Below are 21,038 nucleotides of genomic sequence, written 5' to 3'. Positions count from 1 at the left end.
GGTCACCCATTCATTCAGTATCTTTCGACGTGTCAAACAATATAAGTAGTATCTCGTATCAAACAAAATTCATGAAAAAATGGCCGACTTTGTCCCTTTAAGTTTAGCACTACTTAAACTGAGACTCGCAATGGTGCTGCGAGAAATCTGAACTTCGCTATGTTATTGATCTTTTCACTCGCATTGTGATTTTTTTCAATTCTGCAATGTGAATATGCAGCAAGAGTAAAAGGTGTCAAAACATTCGTAACATTTCGGTATAGATGTCAAAAACATTTCAATTAGCTGACCTAAATTTTCCGCAAAAAAACATCGAGAATGGTATGATCGGTTATGCCGTGATAAAAGGATCGTGGATTACTGGATCAGTTATAATTCTAATCAGGGCACTTTCTTTGTGCGAAAAGTCAAAATGCGTATTACAGTCTACAACTACTAGTATCTCCAACGCGCTGCGAAAACAGGCGATGTATGAGTCCTGCGTGGTGATTTGTCAAATTTACAACACGTGACAGAATACTCCTAAATTAATTACAGACGCGTCGTCATTCCGAAGAACGATATCTTGTCTTAGAGTCAGGTTCCTCTAGACTGCACGTATCGGCCTCTATTGTTCTCACTGCAAATTTGAATGTAAAATTAATTCTTTTAATCAACTATTCTCAATTTGATGGATCAGTCTTATCGCTTTCCCTTGTTCCTCCGTAAGTTTGGCGACTTCATTACCGCAGTCTCTTCTATTGTTGTATGGAACTGCGATATTCGGTACTAAATTACGGAAAAACTCTAAAATGGAGTAATTTTGAAAAGCGTATTTTCAAAATCTTTTTTTTTGCGCGCGCGCAATGTGACAACGCTTGTCAAAAACATAGGTGACAACCTTTGTTCAAACTTAACAGGGCGTAGGCGTCGGTTTGTGAAATTTGACACCTGTAAAATGGCCATGACCTCTATTCCATGCAGATGGTCATGTCGTTATAAATTTTGTTCCATCAGAGAGAATCCAAGTGCAGCAAAATATTCGATTTTGTCTCATATCTGCGTATAGGTGATCGCGAAAATTCTACTTTGCACAAAACGTTTCGAGAACGCTGCATGCAATTGGCTAAGAAAAAAAGAAAAATAGTTAACTCTAGCTACATAAGCTCTTATTACATCGAACTACCCTTACGTTCGTTATTTTCATGCAGGAAAGCTATGTATTGCTAAGACGACAATCTCTGATCTTTTCAATCCCGTATAGTGGCTTGGTATGGAGCACTGTATTATATGGCTTTGAATTCCGTTCTTTTGTTTTCTTTCATTATACTCTCTTGATATATTTCTTTTGTTCATTGAAGACAAACTCGCTTTCGAAGTCTTTTCATAGAGCATCCATAAAGCCTTATACAACGCACAAGTAAAGACAAACGCTATTCTGCAGACGCCCACCATTATTCCAAGTTTACTTCACTTAGTAACTGATACGGCCTTTGACCCTACGTTCAATCAAAACCAGGCGTAGGCGTTCCTATGCGATAATTATTGAAGTCATGGTGAAAAACAAACTGGCTGTATCAACTCTACAACGTATTCCTAGACTATCCGCTGTCAGGCAGGTTAGGTATCTGGCATTGTTATAAGAATTGTATTTGAATGTTCTGCGTGTTTTTGCTTCAAACGAGTACATCTTATAATTGAATTGAAGGAAGGTTTTGTCGTTAAAAGAGAAATTGTATTTCCAAACATGATGATGATGACCAAACATCTGATTTTGCTGGGAGTGGTAAGGAAGGTTTCGTCATCCGTTCGTGTCACACTAAAACCAGTTGTATTGAATTCGTTTGCATTGACCCGTGTCGATAATTTTTTTCCATACCACACAGGTGTTTGTTTATCTATGTTGAAGCCGCTGTCAAGGAGTCAACGCGAACTACTTTTAACAGTTTTTATCATGCTTATTTGGTATACAACGCGCCTTTATGTGTACTGAATTTGTGGGCTGCTTGAGTCGAATGTTTTCCTTTAGCAAAACGTAACCATGGATAACACTTCTCGTTCATTCTTCATGCTGCATTTTCAGTTTGCATCTGAACGGACAATGTCGCCAAACAAACACTGGAGTCGAGAGGTGCGCCTGTACTGGTTACGGTGTTTGATCAAACTCCAGGTGGTATACGCCACGACGCTGGAAGTTTTAAGCTTCAGCTCAAGCTTTTCTTAGGGAAACTCCTAATCTTTTGTAATCAAGAGTAAAGAGCACGAGTCACTGTGAAATCTTTGGGATAGAGAAAAAGGCACCTAAATATGAGCGATATTTCTAATTATCATTAACTGCCATACACGATGTCGTATCGGAAAATTTAACCTTACGGTACAAAAGAAGTGCTTCAGCATTTATAAAAATGAGTTCTCAAAGCAGTAGACATAAAGTTATTTAACAATGCATTAAAAGCCCGAAAAGCTGTGTCGGAGGCGCTTTCTACCTCTTGCAAAGAAAGTTTCTTTGTCTATCTCTTTCGAAATTTATAACAGGTACCTCGTAAACCATTTCATGACACTTTATATGACATTTTTACGTTACGCTAATGTCAGTCAAGTGCTTCCCCAATCGAATGAATCCATATATCTGAGGAAGCCTGAAAAAGTTTCCACTTGCCTAGATCTTAAAACAAACTCACTATTACCCAGATTACAACACACTACCTCGCATCAAATGCAGAATACGAGTTTTTTTGTAACGATGAATACTTGGACGATTAATTAAGTGTTTTCTGGCTTATACACACCTGAATCAGTTCAAATACAGCTGGGGCCCCTCCTTAAAAATACGCATTAAAAAAAAACTTACATTTGTCACTTGACTTATTTTCCTTTACATGTTTCAAGTTGATGTTCCGAGGGAATATATATTATCAAGTTTTAAATTTCTTATTCATCTAATGAGTTTACAAGACTTGGTATTAGAAGATGCTCATTTGTTTTAGATTGTGGGGACTTCCTGGAAGCTTCAGCAATAATTAAGCGGGGTGAGCCTGATGAATTTGGAGGCATCGTGGTCCATTTGTTAGGGCAACAGACTAACTATCAAAGGATGTTGAGTTCGCAACCCGGTTTAAGACCCGGTAGGTCCAGAGTATAGGACTCACTGTAAGAGAACGGTAAGTTCGAGACTCTAGCACGGTGTTGTGCCCCTGAGCAAGGCACTTTACTCCTCAGTGCTCCATCGGGTTAGTGGGATATGAGTATCTCATCCTGTAAGTGGGCTAACGCCCGTTGGATGATGGACTGATAAATAAATGGTTAGGGTCACATTTGACAAACTCTCCTTTTGGGGAAGGTCGCATTTTACAGACATAACCTGGGGAAGGGTCCCATTTTACGATGCAAGTCTACAATTGACGTATTACCATTGACGAAAAGTCTGAAAAGTACATGTATATTCATTATCAATCTTCTAAAACTAAACTGCATAGATATTGCTAGTTTTATACAGAAGAAATTATTCAAAGAACGCATCTGCACTTGTAACTGACCTATTCTGATGACTACATTTTTGACAATTATCGAATGTCTTTTAATACACAGATATTGCTTGTTTTATAATGGAGAAAATGTTAATATTTTCTTATAGACACCATGTATAGTGGATCCATATTTCGATCAAACTCGAAAATCAAATTTCTTTTTTTACCCATATGCACTTGTAACAAGTCCATTCTAACCAAGTACATTTGTGTCAATTATACATTGTCCATAAATGCACAGCTATTGTTATTTATGTATTATTGAATAAACGTTCACACTTTTCTCATAGACGTTCATGTATAATGGATCCGCATTTTCGGTGAAATTCTAAAATCATCGCTCTCACTATTTTAATCAATACATTTACACCAATTATCAAATATCTATAAAATACACAGATATTGCTAGTTGTGTATTTGAAAAAAAAATATTCAGAGTTTTCTCATCAACTCCTGTGTATAGTGGATCAATATTTTAGTACAATTCCAAAATCAAATTTCCTTTACACACTTATTACCATCCTTTTCTAGTCAAGTACATTTATATCAATTCTACAACGTCTATAAATGAACAAATATTGCTAGTTTGATATTTACAAACTGTTCATAGCATCTTCATAGACTACAAGGTATAGTGAACCAACGTTTTTGATGATATCCAAACAACATATTTCTTGGACTCGCAAGCACTTTTTACCTTCCACTTCAAGCAAAATGGATTGATATCAATCATCAAACATAATAAAGTACACATAGAGCAAAGTTTTGTGGAGGAAAATTGTTGATAGTTCACCAAATAGACTCCCATGTATTATGATTTGATATATATTGACAGATCTTGGCCTTTAATAGCTACTCATGTTCAAGATTTCGGATTGCAGTCCGGCTTAAATCTGCTATGTTTCCTTATAAACGTAGTTAGTACTAGCAATGGTAAAATAAAATCTTATATTTCTTTTCCTTTCGTAAATATTGAATCAATGGTTCTCGAATTGGTTGAACGATCTTAAATATTCAACCATGCAAAACGAACTCTTGGCCCGTCTGGCCGGGACTATTCGTCAGATTGGCAGTCACATCCGGTAGTACATGGTTGGTGCATGCGGCTACGTCAACGCATACACTTAATTCATTTTCGCGATGATTTCGTTTATCGTCTCTAAAACTGGAGTCGAATATATGCATGGTCACCCATTCATTCAGCATCTTTCGACGTGTCAAACAATATAAGTAGTATCTCGTATCAAACAAAATTCATGAAAAAATGGCCGACTTTGTCCCCATTCAAGTTTAGCACTATTTAAACTGAGACTCGCAATGGAGCTGTGAGAAATCTGAACTTCGCTATGTTTATTGATCTTTTCACTCGCATTGTGATTTTTTTCTAATTCTGCAATGCGAATATGCAGCCAGAGTAAATGGTGTCAAAACATTCGTAACATTTCGGTATAGATGTCAAAAACATTTCAATTAGCTGACCTAAATTTTCCGCAAAAAAATCATCGAAAGTAGTATGATCAGTCATGCCGTGATAAAAGGATCGTGGATTACTGGATCAGTTATAATTCTAATCAGGGCACTTTCTTTGTGGGAAAAGTCAAAATGCGTATTATAGTCTACAACTACTAGTATCTCCAACGCGCTGCGAAAACAGACGATGTATGAGTCCTGCGTGGTGATTTGTCAAATTTCCAACACGGGACAGAATACTCCTAAATTAATTACAGACGCGTCGTCATTCCGAAGAACGATATCTTGTCTTAGAGTCAGGTTCGCTCTAGACTGCAAGTATCGGCCTCTATTGTTCTTACTGCAAATTTGAATGTAAAATTAATCCTTTTAATCAACGATTCTCAATTTGATGGATCAGTCTTACCGTTTTCCCTTGTTCCTCCGTAAGTTTGGTGACTTCATTACAGCAGTCCCTTCTATTGTTGTATGGAACTGCGATTAGGTACTAAATTACGGAAAATTTCTAAAACGGAGTAAATTTTGAAAAGCATATTTTCAAAATTTTTTTTTGCACGCGCGCGCAATGTGACAACGCTTGTCAAAACATAGGTGACAACATTTGTTCAAACTTAACAGGGCGTAGGCGTCGCTTTGTGAAATTTGACACCTGTAAAATGGCCATGACCTCTATTCCATGCAGATGGTCATGTCGTTATAAATTTTGTTCCATCAGAGAGAATCCAAGTGCAGCAAAATATTCGATTTTGTCTCATATCTGCGTATAGGTGATCGCGAAAAATTCTACTTTGCACAAAACGTTTCGAGAACGCTGCATGCAATTGGCTAAGATACGAAAGAAAAATAGTTAACTCTAGCTACAAAAGCTCTTATTACATCGAACTACCCTTACCTTTCGTTATTTTCATGCAGGAAAGCTATGTATTGCTGAGACGACAATTTCTGATCTTTTCAATCCTGTATAGTGGCTTGGTGTGGAGCACTGTATTATATGGCTTTGAATTCCGTTCTTTGGTTTTCTTTCATTATACTCTCTTGATAGATTTATTTGTTCATTGAAGACAAACTCGCTTTCGAAGTCTTTTCATAGAGCATTCATAAAGCCTTATACAACGCACAAGTAAAGACAAACGCTATTCTGCAGACGCCCACCATTATTCCAAGTTTACTTCACTTAGTAACTGATACGGCCGTTGACCCTACGTTCAACCAAAACCAGGCGTAGGCGTTCCTATGCGATAATTATTGAAGTCATGGTGAAAAACAAACTGGCTGTATCAACTCTAAACGTATTCAGCTGTCAGGCAGGTTTGGTAACTGGCATTTTTGTAAGAATTGTATTTGAATGTTTTACGTGTTTTTGCCTCAAACGAGTACATCTTGTAATTGAATTAAAGGAAGGTTTTGTCGTTAAAAGAGAAATTGTATTTCCAAACATGATGATAATGACCAAACATCTGATTTGCTGGGAGTGGTACGGAAGGTTTCGTCATCCGTTCGTGTCAAACTAAAACCAGTTGTATTCAATTCGTTTGCATTGACCCGTTTCAATAATTCTTTCCATACCACACAGGTGTTTTGTTTATCTATGTTGAAGCCGCTGTCAAGGAGTCAACGCGAACTACTTTTAACAGTTTTTGTCATGCTTATTTGGTATATAACGCGCCTTTATGTGTACTGAATATGTGGGGCTGTTTGAGTCGAGTGTTTTCCTTTAGCAAAACGTAACCATGGATAACACTTCTTGTTCTTTCTTCATGCTGCATTTTCAGTTTGCATCTAAACGGATAATGTCGCCAAACAAACACTGGAGTCGAGAGGTGCGCCTGTACTGGTTACGGGTTTTGATCAAACTCCAGGTGGTATACGCCACGACGCTGGAAGTTTTAAGCTTCAGCTCAAGCTTTTCTTAGGGAAACTCCTAATCTTTTGTAATCAAGAGTAAAGAGCACGAGTCACTGTGAAATCTTTGGGATACAGCAAAGGCACCTAAATATAAGCGATATTTCTAATTATCATTAACCGCCATACACGATGTCGTATCGGAAAATTTAACCTTACGGTACAAAAGAAGTGCTTCAGCATTTTAAAAATGAGTTCTCCAAGCAGTAGACAAAGAGTTATTCAACAATGCATTAAAAGCCCGAAAAGCTGTGTCGGAGGCGCTTTCTACCTCTTGCAAAGAAAGTTTCTTTGTCTATCTCTTTCGAAATTTATAACAGGTACCATCGTAAAGCATTTCATGACACTTTATATGACATTTTTACATTACGCTTATGTCAGTCAAGTACTTCCCCAATCGAATGAAACCATATATCTGAGGAAGCCTGAAAAAGTTTCCACTTGCCTAGATCTTAAAACGAACTTACTACTACCAAGATTACAACACACTACCTCGCATCAAATGCAGAATACGAGTATTTTTGTGACGATGTATACTTGGACGATTAATTAAGTATTTTCTGGCTTATGCACACCTGAATCAGTCCAAATACAGGTGGGGCCCCTCCTTAAAAATACGCATAAAAAAATCTTACATTTGTCACTTGACTTATTTTCCTTTACATGTTTCAAGTTGATGTACCGAGGGAATATATATTATCAAGTTTTAAATTTCTTATTCATCTAATGAGTTTACAAGACTTGGTATTAGAAGATGCTCATTTGTTTTAGATCGTGGGGGACTTCCTGGAAGCTTCAGCAATAATTAAGCGGGGTGAGCCGGATGAATTTTGAGGCACCATGGTCCATTGGTTAGGGGAACGGACTAACTATCAAAGGATGTTGAGTTCGCAACCCGGTTTAAGACCCGGTAGGTCCAGAGTAATGGACTCACTGTCGGAGGACGGTGTGTTCGAGACTCTAGCACGGTGTTGTGCCCCTGAGCAAGGCACTTTACTCCTCAGTGCTCCATCGGGGTTAGTGGGATATGAGTATCTCATCCTGTAAGTGGGCTAACGCCCGTTGGATGATGGACTGATAAATAAATGGTTAGGGTCACATTTGACAAACTCTCCTTTTGGGGAAGGTCGCATTTTACACACATAACCTGGGGAAGGGTCACATTTTACGATGCAAGTCTACAATTGACGTATTACCATTGACGAAAAGTCTGAAAAGTACATGTATATCAATTATCAATCTTCTAAAACTAAACTGCATAGATATTGCTAGTTTTATACAGGAAAGAAATTATTCAAAGAACGCATCTACACTTGTAACTGACCTATTCTAATAAATACATTTTTGATAATTATCCAATGTCTTTTAATACACAGATATTGCTAGTTTTACAATGGAAAAAATGTTAATAGACACCATGTATAGTGGATCCATATTTCGATCAACTCGAAAATCAAATTTCTTTTTTTTTTTACCCATATGCACTTGTAACAAGTCCATTCTAACCAAGTACATTTGTGTCAATTATACATTGTCCATAAATGCACAGCTATTGTTATTTATGTATTATTAAAAAAACGTTCACACTTTTCTCATAGACGTTCATGTATAATGGATCCGCATTGTCGGTGAAATTCTAAAATCATCGCTATCACTATTTTAATCAATACATTTACACCAATTATCAAATATCTATAAAATACACAGATATTGCTAGTTGTGTATCTGAAAAAAATATTCAGAGTTGTCTCATCAACTCCTATGTATAGTGGATCAATATTTTAGTACAATTCCAAAATCAATTTCCTGTACACACTTGTTACCATCCTTTTCTAGTCAATTACATTTATATCAATTCTACAACGCCTATAAATGAACAAATATTGCTAGTTTGATATTTACAAAATGTTCATAGCATCTTCATAGACTACAAGGTATAGTGAACCAACGTTTTTGATGATATCCAAACAACATATTTCTTGGACTCGCAAGCCCTTTTTACCTTCCACTTCAAGCAAAATGGATTCATACAAATCATCAAACATAATAAAGTACACATAGAGCAAAGTTTTGTGGAGGAAAATTGTTGATAGTTCACCAAATAGACTCCCATGTATTATGATTTGATATATATTGACAGATCTTGGCCTTTAATAGCTACCAAAAATGGTGACCACCATGCGTGAAATGTCATGACCCTTCAATAATGCTTGCGCTAAAAATTGCAAACCACCACCTGTATTTTCTGTCTAGTCCCTTAGCAAAATAAGACATTCTAAATTTCTACAGGCAGCATTATTATTGTTGAATATTGAACTCAAGTCCGGACAAGAATTTATTTGTCAACAATAACAATAGTCACTATACGGAAAACAGCATATGATACACTGAACAAGAGAATACGGCTACTTTTCAATGGGGGTTCGAACTCACAACATACGGCATCCAGTCGCTTAGCAGACAGGCAACCGACAGAACAGCTGGGCCAAATCGCAACTCTCAAAAAGAGTTGTTCAACAACCGGGCTAAGTTGTTACATTTTTCTGACTGCAACCGCTCCACACGTTGTAGATTTCTTAAGTAGTCAGGCTACAGCAAATTTCACTGCAATATCTTTGCTCATAATATATCAAAGTCAGCATTTATATACAGGTTATACACACACTAGAACTTTTAGTTTGGAGGGGGAAGGTCACATTTTAGAAAGGGGTATAAAGGAGATAAAGGAGATGGTGATATTTACACGATTGGCCACCCTACAATTCCTCCTACCCACCCTCTCATAATAAGTGAAGGCTCCCTTACCATGCTGTTTTACGCGAACACTCGTGATCACGTGATATTTATCATAGAAGCGACTGGCAGATGCCTGGTAAAGTTTAAGAACAAGTCACTAGGTTGCGGCAGCATTGAATCGGAGAGAGGAGTCTCCCGTCGGACCTTCAGAGGGAACACGTAAAAGTAGGTTGGTTATATATATTTCAGTAGCATTTTAGTAGGACAGTAACTAAAGCATTGTTTTAGAGAACGGTGACGTTGCTAGTTATTTGCTGGAATTGAAATTTTAATATCAATGATAAATTGATATTAAGGAAGAGATATATCTTGTTTTTTTTCGTAAAAATTAAGATGTTTCGTCTTATATGAGCGAAGTTTCAAAATCGTATCATAGAGCACGTTCTCCCGTTTATTATGTGCGCGTAATAACTCATAAAGCACTATGGTGCCGCTGCTCCTTAGAGGATGAAATGTACAATAATGTAATGATTAATCGGAACATGTCGCGCGTGTCTGTACACTAATGCTGAAGTGACTGTAGAATTGACGACCTTACATGTGACTGGCAATGGTGCATGCAAATACACTATCCTTAACAGGTGCTGAAAGTTCGCACAGTCTGTATACTTACAGCTTGCACCCTCATAATTTGAGGCCGCCACTGCGCGCCTTCATAACATTTGTCATCCGACAGTTAAGTTTCAGGAAAATTACATGTCAAGGTGTAAATGCCCATTACAAGTTCTCAGCATTGTCCAGTCAATGGGCAGTTGGCAGACATGTCATGTGTGTTTGTCAAGTGTGACGCCAAAATGTACTGGCGATTGCGAAGGCAGCCACATAGTATTCTGAATTAGTCCGTTGCTCCGGACAAAATATCAGAACAGTGCTTCGCACTCTGAAACCCTTATTATCTAAGGGACCGAGCACAATTAACGGCAGGGGGACCGGAAGAGAAAATGGGGGGGGCACGAAAAAAATTAGTGTTCTTGGGGTGGGCCATGAAAATTCAAGGGAAGGTAAGGGGTGGGCAAACAAAATTTTTTACACCATGACAGACAGAGAACATTGTCAGCATTTTTGTTCCTTGTTGAAGCTGGAGTTCCTTCTTAAACAGGTAACTCTTGGTAGGGCCCTACCGAGAAAAATCGATAAAAATGGGCGGAGCAAAACAAATCTATATGGTTTCTTTGTGAACAAAAGTAGCAATTTTCAAGAGCTGGTTGAACAACTCAAATAGAACGTGCACGCCAAATTGATAATGTAAACAGTGACTGCACGGTGACATTACGAATATTATATTCACGGTTTACTTTCCATACGATACATCTAATCATTTCCCCAGCTTAGTCGTGGGTCTTTTTTGAATGATTCAACATAGTGCGTATCATGACAGTGACAATGTAGTTATCCGAGTTATCCGCATCTTTGTTTGCGGGTAAACGATGCAGAAATCCAACTAGTAGTAGTTTTTTCTCCCCACGGGATCAATTATCGGGGTTTTTCTCGGCTCATAGTGTACACCACTCTTGCAGGGATCTTGATCTGATGGCAGTTATGTTTGCCTTGATAATGAAGCACCGTTTTGTCAAAACGCTGTCCTAGAAATGCCGCATTTCAGGAAGGAACGGGAAAAAAATCCAAACAGTTCAGGGAGAACAGCAAATACGCCTAATACATGTCCAAATTTATCGAGCTTGGTTATTTCAATGGACAATGTTGGACATTTATCACGATGCTCAACGGCCCAGTCGTCTATCAAATTTTGCAGACCTTTTGTCGTTCAAACAATCCTTTCCTCACTCGACATTAGTTCAGCGAGGCAGGGCTGTGTGTCCATTATAAAACGTAGTTTACCAAGGTTCTCAGATGGTTGTTATTTCCTTTTCAATTTCGTTGTCTCATAGGATGGGAGGATGGGAGGGTACCGATGACGATTCCCCGCGGCTCCGATAACAAGTTTATGGTGACCGAAATGAAATGTTGTGTCGATTTGATGTCTTATGATTATTTCAAAAAAATTCTGAAAAATACTTACTTTAGAAATCAAAACTGTTAATTTAAATATTTAATCACTGAAGATCAGAATAAAGTGATCGCATGAATTCTTGGAGCATTCGTTTCAATGTTCATCCCTCCATGTAAAATGGTGAGTTCTAGTATTTCGCTACTTTGAACGATCCCGCCAAAATCAAGTGCACTTTGCCGTTCTACATTCTCCACGCAGTCGCGATACTAGTTCATTACAAACGTGTGGTAGTCAGAGTCAGACTGCTAATCACACTATGTCAGCTGGTTTTATGAAGATAGCGGTCACTGATGAGCACTAGAGGTAGCCTCGGGAATTTTCTTTGCCAGGAATGAATTGGAGCTAGCTGTGATCGGGATCGAGCACAGACATTTGAGCGCAACTTCTAGGAGTGTTTAGTACGGTAACCTCAGCTGCCACCGGCGACGTTTGTCAACTCGACGTCGGATCAGCCTCAAGTGACCCAGTAGTGACGGCCGAACATACTGAAGGCGATAGCAGGCGTCAAAATAATTCCAGTTTTGTCAGCACATTGGGTTTTGGAGGCTACTTGTTTATTGAATTTTGACTTTGTTCGCTTTGTGTTACATAGGCATGCACGGCTTAGGTCGAGAAAGAAAATGTATAACACTTTTGGAAACAGCTAAACGATCGTTACGCATTGCGCTTTCAACAGTGCGTTGAAAAGAGGGTAAAACTTGAAATTTGAAATAAAGAAGGAAGATATACAGACAGTGTAGACAAAGCGAGAGATCATGCCAGAATTTGTGCTGGTACTTGTCCGTGGTCTCTACCCGAACATACCGGACGTACTTTATGTTGGGCATAAATGGCAGTAGGCCTTCCTGTCTATAAAATCTACGGCTGGTACGTAAATGCAAACGGTCCTTTTCAGGACCAACAGATTTTCCAAAAAGAGAACTACCGAATCAAATGTGTTTGCATGTATTTATTATACACAGTGTGTGCGTTTTTATCTTTCAGTAGGTTTCAAGAATTTGTTGTTTTTTCCGCGCTGAACAATCACCTCTACGTAAGTAAACGTAAACAACGTATCGCTAATGACTCATTTCCAATTTGCATATCACGTCAATCACGCAGATTCAAACTGAACATCGAATATCGGCGATAATACATGCAAATATTTTATCCTTTTTCTGGTTCCAGACGTAATTTCATTTCGTCAGAAACCAAGTATGTTGTGCTCCAAATACTTATACACATATTCCTCAATTTCCAAGAAAAAAATTAATCGGTAGCAGGGCTGTCAATTATAGCCGGTCACCGGCGGCAAATCGCCGTCTGACATGTCGACACAGGTCTTGCCACCGCCTGTTTTCCCTATTCAAGGCTGCAATAATGATCTTTACACACGTTATGAATTCTTTCCTGTCCCAATTCTAACGTTGGCTGCGCTGTGCTACAGAGGCGCAGCCCCCAAGGCTCGTTAGTAGTCGATTTCTGATTGGTTTCAATCGGTACTGTCAAAAGCTTTACGTGTTCTGATTGGTTTTCGGACGTACACGATCGATATGGCTACGAAAAGAACGACAGCCACGTTGGATTTGTGGGTTCAAAAACACCCCGAGAGGCTGACACTAGCTCTAGATATAAAAGTAATGTCAATATTTGTAAATCATTTATTTTCCTGAGGAATTTCAGTGATTGGGGTTTCAATCCATCAATGGTATAGCATGCAATGTAGATTTCACGCCGCGTCTGAGCAAAGTGCCATAGCATTACGTGTATTTAGCGACTGGAATTTTTGATTTGTTTTCCCGTTTGAAGATCGTGAACACTCTTTACAATGAGTAAGAATCGTTTACTCAGCGCAAAAAAAAAACCCAAAAAACTGTGGGATTGACATAATTTATAGTGAGTTTTGACTAACGCTGAATTTGTTTGCACCAAGCCGCGTTCTAGGTTCTATGAAATGTATTCTTACGGTAGTACTGTGGTTGTTTCGAAGGCCCGAGTATTGAAGTTAAATATTTACGACATCCGAAATCTTTCCTCAAAAGCAAATATCGGTATTCCGATCCTTCAAAATCATTTACGAAGACCAACATTTTTTAATGTTTAGGGCAAGTTTATATTTTCCGACATCCGAAATCTTTCCGCAAAAGCAAATATCGGTATTCCGATCCTTCAAAATCATTTACCAAGACTAACATTTTTTAATGGTTAGGTCAATCACAAAATTTAGCTAGGCTTGACTATATACTTTCGCGGTATCTTGCACGTACGCATACGGCGGTAAACCATGTTTTGAATATGGATATAATCATGCATGTAGTGAGCCTACCCAACTTGGCCGGCGTGGGTTTCGACAAAACTCGAACTACTGTGAGGGATATCAGAATAGATAAGCTTAGTCATCAGGAGAAAAGATTTGATCGTTAACTTTCACGCGCAAGGATTTACTACGTAAATAAATCAAAATATTTCAATCAATCTTGTCGATTGAGAGGCCAACGGACAAGAAGCCACGCAATTTCATTTACGGGTGTAAACTTGAGTATGTAATTGTTTGTATGACGTAGCGTCTACTCAAATTGTCTCTGGTAATGGTCTCGTATTTACCCCATTACATTTGTAAATTTCACACCGGAAATTCATAGCCGGTAACTTTGAGGATAGGTCTTGAGCAGACAAAATAAAATTACAGGACTATCAACCAGACGTAGATCGGAATTTTTTGTCGGGACGTTATGACATCAGTTTTGCAGTGGGGACAAGATTTTTTTAATTTCAATACGATTAGCTGTTTTTGAATGGGAACGTATTACAATTATTGAATTGCTTTCTGCAGATGTTGTTACTTAAGAAATAGTTTCTGCAGGTGCAGTTTCTTAAGCTATATCTGAAGAAATAGTTTTTGCAGATGAAGTTTCTGAAGCTACTGTTTCATCAGCCTGAGATTCACACAATATTGAGGTATTGTCTGCTGGTACTGCCATACCAGCCTTGGGCTTAGATGAGTACTCCAGTGATTCTGATTATGGTTCAGATTATGATCTTTATTAAGCAGGTTGTAATTGAACAGAATTTGTATGCGAATAATAATAACCTGGTGTATCAATAAACATATAAACTCTGTAATGCCTCTATTTGTCTTTCATAATTTATTTCACAAGATTCAATTTCATGTTACTTTTGATACCTTAGTTATAATAAACTTGACAGTAAATTGCCCTCAAAAGTGCCACCACAGGCCACCAATTGAAGATAAATAATTAGAAAAGCTTCAGCTTTAGGAGGGGGGACATCCCCTCCTGCCCCCCCCCCGCGTGCGCTTCGCGCGCACGCCTTTCTCCGCTTCGCTCCGCACAAGGCTGTACCCTCCTGTTCTTTCACTTGTACCCTTCTATTCTGAAAAACATTTACAGTCCTGCCGGTAGATATCTAAATTAACGGTTTTTATCGACGACGTCCAGAGCGTACCGAGTACGTTTGAATGTCCCACCATTATGACCACTCTCGTAGGTTCTTGCACTTTTATACGGAGTTGGGGCTTTTAAGTTCTTGTAGCATGATGAAATACCAAGTCTTAAACCTCACAATGCAGTTGTTATGTGTAAATGAGCAATATTATTATTGAAAATTGACTTCATTTGTCAACAATAATAATGGTTGGTAATGATACAGAGGCTAGATTGATACTGGTTTTTTCATCATGCTATAGGAAGAAAGAGAATACGTTGTTGCCGGTGATGGGGGGGGGGGGGCACTAAACTTTTTGCTGGTGTTAGGGGGGGGGGGCTGTAAAAATATATGCACCACATATTTTCTCTTCCAGCCCCCCTCCGTTAATTGTGCTCGTTCCCTAAGCAAGGCACCTAAGAAGTCACAAGATGAAAATCCCCATTTATGCACACGAAAGTGTGCAAAATAAGTGCGTAAAACTTTTAATATCTCTTACAGCAAATTTCAGTCATGAATATGCTTTGCTTACTTCGACAACGCATTTAATACTGGTTTATGATAGGGTTTGGGATGATACAAAAGTCAGCTTACAAGTGGTAGCCTATTGTAGATGCATCCTAAAGTCATCGTACTGAGATAATACATTCGTGTACGTTAAGGATTTTTCATGACTGAATAGCAGAGGCTGTATTTTAACTAGAAACATCTGGAAATTACGTATTATTTTTGAGCTACATGTTTTGACGTTTTCGCACATATGCACATATGAAATGTTGTGTTTCACGCACCTTTAAAGTATGACAGTATTCAATTTTTTTCATGAGTGTTTCCTTGATCTGAATGCCTGCTTTTGACAGTCGACAACATTTCTTAAACGTGTACACTTAATTCCTGATGACGTAAATTTTTCAGTATATTGATAATTTGTAACATATTTACGTTAATGTAAACCCCGTGCACGCACACATATTTCACTCTTCTTTCAAACTGCATAAGTGCGTTAAATGTTACGTTAATTAGCAGCGTGTACATCCAATTAACGTAATCTTCTTTCGTATACTGTCGAGTACACCAGGTATTAACCGACGGGAAAGTGCAAGCGCCTAGGCTATAGTATACTAAACACGATTGGAACTAGTTTGGGATAGTTGGATTTTCATATTTTTAAAATTTTTCAAAAATGTTGAGTGCCCTATAGCTGAATGTTGCGATATTACAAATTACTCATAAAAACAAGTGTGTAATATAAAAAGAAAAGCAGATGAGCTTACATGTGCAGATCAAATAGACATTACTTCACCATCCAATTATCCCAAATTAGTTCCAATCGTGTTACTAAAACTCCAAAGATTTTGAAATACATGTAAACACATGTCATTTCAGTGTTATCACGCACCCAATCGAAACGTTTTTAACATTCTCTCTATCATGTTGTCATTTTACCACCCTATACGAGAGAAGGGAAACGTCTTGGGCAAGATATTAATACCATTCAGTTCTTAATTATTCATTGCATTTAACACAAGAACACGCATAGGCGTACTCATCCTGTGACAGACTAGATCTGTAGGGCGCCGCCAGGACTTACTTACTCGTTATTAAGGACCGACATGCTAGTCTCGAGATCGGCTGTGTCGGGAAAATACACCTTTTAAAACACTGTGAATGATTTGAGCTCGCAGGACATGGAAACTATATCCGCATGTGATACAGTTAGTCAATTATATTGTAATGATTGGTAAGTTTCACAGATCAATTTTGAGCAAACGTGTGAACCACGGGTAACGACGTCGACGTAATTAAAAAAAAAAAAATTAATTTCAACAAATTCGCAATAAAACAGATGTCATGTAGATCTGTTTTATGACGTCGACGTTATTGTTTGGCCGAGATGATGACAGCGCCCTCTATTACACTCTCCTATCCGTTTTGCATTTTAGTTTGGCGTTAATTGCGATAAACTCGGTTACTTGACTCGGCTACAATAAGCTGAGCAACATTTACTGTAAAAATTAGTATTTAATACTTACTTACATTATACTGGTGACTTCTTGGTGTGAAATCAAATGAGCTTCAGAAGCGATCATTAGTGACACTGCTAGGATGGAAAACTAAACTTCTTGCAAGAATAGTTTCAACACGATAGGAACTAATTTTGGATAATTGGATCTTTGTGTTTTTCAAATTTATCAAAAATGTGAGTTGCCCTATAGCTGAATGTCTCAATATTACATATTACTCATAAAAAAGTGTGTAACGTAAAAGAAAAGCAGATTAGCTTACATTTGCAGAATTTAAAGACATTACTTCATCATCCAATTATCCAAAATTAGTTCCAATCGTGTTTTTCGTAAATTAAGTGGTTAGATGAACTACTAAATATCGAAGGCAACATGAAAACATGAGTTAGTGGTAATAACGACTCTTTTGCAGTCCTAAATGGCTACTCCTCAGACCATTCAGACGTCGCAAGGCACATCCGGCTGCTAGTCAGCCTTGGTTGTAGAAGGCTGTGTGAGGGCGTGTCACCATATTGTAGGAGATGTAATTGAGCGTAGCTGACGAATGGCTGCGGATACAATATAGGGCGAGTACACAATGAGAACATTTTACAGCGGCTTTGATGTCAACCATCGCATTATGTCTGAACAACAAGACTGGACCAGAGACATCTAGAATTCGTGATTCGCGGGCAGAAAAAAATAAAAATAAAGTACTGAACATATATTACATGATTGGGAAGGTGCCTCAAAAGCAAGATTTTTTCAGGTATTAAATGCTACCTTCTACTCCGACACTACATAGTAATTCACATATTTGTAGTGTTTGAGGAACAATTACCGCTAAGTGTTATCTCCAGTACGTAAATTCGTTGAGCACGAGGCTGTTATATACAAGATTAACACGTGATAATTTATTATTATGTATGGGTTGGCTGTATTATGGTCACTGGCATCGGGAAACAAGCGTTTCAAGTAAACTTCTTGACCTTGAAACTGTTTAAAAGTGGGTGCCGAGCAGCTATCTTAATTTCAGCATCATTCTTATCGGCTGCGCACATATATTTGTAAAGAGATGTATGCATGATACAATAGCATGTTCCTAAACGAGTCTATGCCAATCTTGTCTTCGCCTTCATAGCTTTAAGAAATATACTTATGTTTTACGACTTTATGATAAGTGAACAAATTTTACACGCCGCTGCTGCTCGAACCTTTTTATTTGCCTGTAAAATTACATAGTCCAAAGTACGTGATTGCAAGTCACTATTGACTACAAAAAATGCTTTTTTCATAATACATATTTATAGATAACATCATACAACAGACTCTAGAACAACGAATATCCATCTACCTTGAACATTTATCAAAACATGTGAACATGTCCTTCGAATTGTCGGCTGTACTTTCTGGATTATGATATATTAATATGTCAGTTGTTCGTCACTCATTTATTAACTCTGGCTGATATGGGGTTATAGGTCAAGTCCAATGCAGACATATCCCATATCTTGTCCTTCGGAAACGGATATTTTTTAGATTAAGGCTTACTGATTGCATTTCAAAGAGACCAATTTTAGCTTAACTTTTAAAATATGTCAATCAAAGTCTCAGCAAATACTACATGACAATTCTCCTTTATATTTATGATATTAAATGACCTTGGAACTAAACAGGAGCAGAATGCTACTTTTCAAAACCAGTGCATGATCTTTTAAACCTAGAAAATTGCAGAAGACTTTGTCGTTCGTATATTAGCAATAGCATAAACAGACACTGCACATGGAACACAAGGTGTATTTATCTAACACAAACAACAGATATCCATTTAGAGACCTTCAGATACCTTCAGAAATTGCTCCAAATGACGTTCATATAAAAACAATTAGAGTGGTGTGAAGCGGACTCACTCTGACTTTGGTTATGATGATAGTATTACTGTGTTTGTCAGAGTGTCTGTCTGAAGCAGACTCACTCTGACTTTGGTTATGATGATAGTATTACTGTGTTTGTCAAAGTGTCTGTCTGAAGCAGACTCAATCAGACAGGGCTTATCATGATAGTGTTACTGTGTGTGTCAAAGTGTCTGTCTGAAGCAGATTCACTCTGACTTTGGTTATGATGATAGTATTACTGTGTTTGTCAAAGTGTCTGTCTGAAGCAGACTCACTCTGACTTTGGTTATGATGATAGTATTACTGTCTTTGTCAGACTGTCTCTTTGAACAGACTCACTCTGAATTTTGTTAAGGTGATAGTATTACTGAGTATATCAGAGTTTCTGTCTGAAGCAGGCTCACTCAGACAGGGGTTATAATGATAGTGTTACTGTGTTTGTCAGAGTGAGTCTGAAAAAGCCTTTATCTTACTTTGTTTAGGATGACAGTGTTACTGTGTTTGTCAGAGTGTGTGTTTGAAGCGGAATCACTCTGACTTTGGTTACGATGACAGCATTACTGTGTTTGTTAGAGTGTTAGTCTGAAGCAGACTCACTCAGACAGGGGTTTGAGGATAGTGTTACTGTTTTTGTTAGAATGTCTGTCTGAAGTTGACTCACTCAGACAGGGGTTATGATGATAGTATTACTGTGTTTGTCAGAGTGTGTCTGAAGCAGCCTATCTGACTTTGGTTATCATGATAGTATTACTGTGTTTGTTACTGTGTTTGTCTGAAGCAGACTCACTCAGACAGGGGTTACGATGATAATAAGACTGTGTTTGTCAGAATGTCTGTCTGATGCTGACTCACTCTGACTTTGGTTATGATGATAGTATGACTGTGTTTGTCTGTTTGAATTCGACTCACTCAGACAGGGGCTATGATGATAGTGTTACTCTGTCAGAGTGTCTGTCTGAAGCAGTCTCACTCAGACAGGGGTTATGATTATAGTGTTACCGTGTTTGTCAAAGTGTCTGCCTGAAGCAGACTCACTCTGAATTTGGTTATGATGATAGTATGACTGTGTTTGCCAGAGTGTCTGTTTAGAGCAGACTTACTCAGACAAGGGCTATGATGATAGTGTTACTCTGTTTGACAGAGTGTCTGTCTGAAGCAAACTCACTGAGACAGGGGTATGATGATAGTATTACTGTTTTCGTCAGAGTGTAAGTCAGAAGAAGGCACACAAACAGGAGTTATGATGATAGTATTACTGTGTATGTCAGAGTGTCTGTCTGAAGCAGACTCAATCAGACAGGGCTTATCATGATAGTGTTACTGTGCTAGACAGAGTGTCTGTCTGAAGCAGATTCACTCTGACTTTGGTTATTATGATAGTATTACTGTGTTTGCCAGAGTGTCTGTCTGAAGCAGACTCAATCAGACAGGGCTTATCATGATAGTGTTACTGTGCTAGACAGAGTGTCTGTCTGAAGCAGATTCACTCTGACTTTGGTTATGATGATAGTATTACTGTGTTTGTCAGACTGTCTCTTTGAACAGACTCACTCTGAATTTTGTCAAGGTGATAGTATGACTGAGTATATCAGAGTTTCTGTCTGAAGCAGGCTCACTCAGACAGGGTTATAATGATAGTGTTACTGTGTTTGTCAGAGTGAGTCTGAAAAGCCTTTATCTTACTTTGTTTAGGATGACAGTGTTACTGTGTTTGTCAGAGTGTGTGTTTGAAGCGGAATCACTCTGACTTTGGTTACGATGACAGCGTTACTGTGTTTGTTAGAGTGTTTGTCTGAAGCAGACTCACTCAGACAGGGGTTTTGATGATAGTGTTACTGTTTTTGTTAGAATGTCTGTCTGAAGCTGACTCACTCAGACAGGGGTTATGATGATAGTGTTACTGTGTTTGTCAGTGTGTCTGCAGCAGGCACAATCTGACTTTGGTTATGATAATAGTACTACTGTGTATGTCAGAGTGCCTGTCGGACTCAGACTCACTCAGGCAGGGGTTATGATGATAGTATTACTGTGT

The sequence above is a fragment of the Ptychodera flava genome (genome assembly GCF_041260155.1).
Source record: "Ptychodera flava strain L36383 chromosome 3 unlocalized genomic scaffold, AS_Pfla_20210202 Scaffold_26__1_contigs__length_13983176_pilon, whole genome shotgun sequence".
In the NCBI taxonomy this organism is placed as follows: Eukaryota; Metazoa; Hemichordata; class Enteropneusta; family Ptychoderidae; genus Ptychodera; species Ptychodera flava.
This window is presented reverse-complemented; position numbering follows the sequence as displayed.